The 958-nt window shown below is 46.0% G+C and overlaps 1 protein-coding gene and 1 pseudogene across 2 annotated transcripts in view; both read right to left on the bottom strand.

Moving 5' to 3' along the window:
- Positions 1-958, bottom strand: part of CDK14 (cyclin-dependent kinase 14) — an 819,631-nt gene that overhangs the window by 666,816 nt on the left and 151,857 nt on the right. The gene's annotated exons all lie outside the window — the stretch shown is intronic.
- The window catches only part of LOC102829115, a 5,021-nt pseudogene that overhangs the window by 1,214 nt on the left and 2,849 nt on the right, over positions 1-958 (bottom strand).

The following is a 958-nucleotide window of genomic DNA, read 5'->3' on the forward strand; positions in this document are numbered from 1 at the left end:
TATGAACTGCAGAGCTCACTGAGCAGCTATGACCCCACTGCCACAGGTTCCAGTCAAGTTTATTGTTTGATGTTTTTAGAGGACATCCAAGTGGAAATGGTGAGTAGGCAGCAACATGAGAGTCTAGAGCTTGAAAGAAAGCTCCAAGTTTCTTGATGCATCTTTCGTCAATCTTCCCTCGAAGAAGAGCTGAGTCAGAATCCTTGCTCAGCTAATGTATTGAGGGTGCCGCTCTCAGTGAAAAGGAGAGAGGAGACAGGGCAGAGGATGGGGGAAAGTCAAGAAGGTTGTCTCAGATAAACAAGTGCACCCAAAATGAGTCTCAATTGAAGCAAGCAGGACAGCTTTTCATATCCATGTGAGGGCCAGTCAATAACCCAGACCTGGGGAAGGAAAGCATTGGTAAATTTCACTCAGGGCTACGCTGGCCAAGGGGATATGGGTATGACATTCACCGCTCCATCACACTATGATGCAGCCACACTGAACAGTTTTTCTTTTACTCATTGCTGATTTCGGCCTCCACAATCTTTGTCTCTCTGCTGCTCTCTAATGCCTAGACCGTTATTCTCCAGATAATTGTTTGGTGACTCTTCATTTCTCAGTTGTAGTTCACATTCTCACAGTCCTTCCCTGACCTCCCTCTTCAGTTGCTGCTCCTCCCCCATCCCCAGTCACTTCACTCCTAACCCACAGTCTTTTCCCTCCACTACCTCATTTACTTTGTTTACTTGTTTGTCTTCTTCCTCAACTGGAATGTAAACTGCTTATGAGCATGGCCTTCAATTCATTTGTTCTCGTGTTTTTCTCCAGCCCCTACAACAACACTCGGTACTTGTGAATAAATCAACACTAGGATATAGTAAAGGAGCTCTGGTAGCGTAGTGGTTACGAATCGGGCTGTGAACCTTAAGGCCAGCAGTTCGAAACTACCAGCTGCTCCGTGGGAGAAAGATGA

The sequence above is a fragment of the Chrysochloris asiatica genome, unplaced genomic scaffold, assembly GCF_000296735.1.
Source record: "Chrysochloris asiatica unplaced genomic scaffold, ChrAsi1.0 scaffold00010, whole genome shotgun sequence".
Classification (NCBI taxonomy): domain Eukaryota; kingdom Metazoa; phylum Chordata; class Mammalia; order Afrosoricida; family Chrysochloridae; genus Chrysochloris; species Chrysochloris asiatica.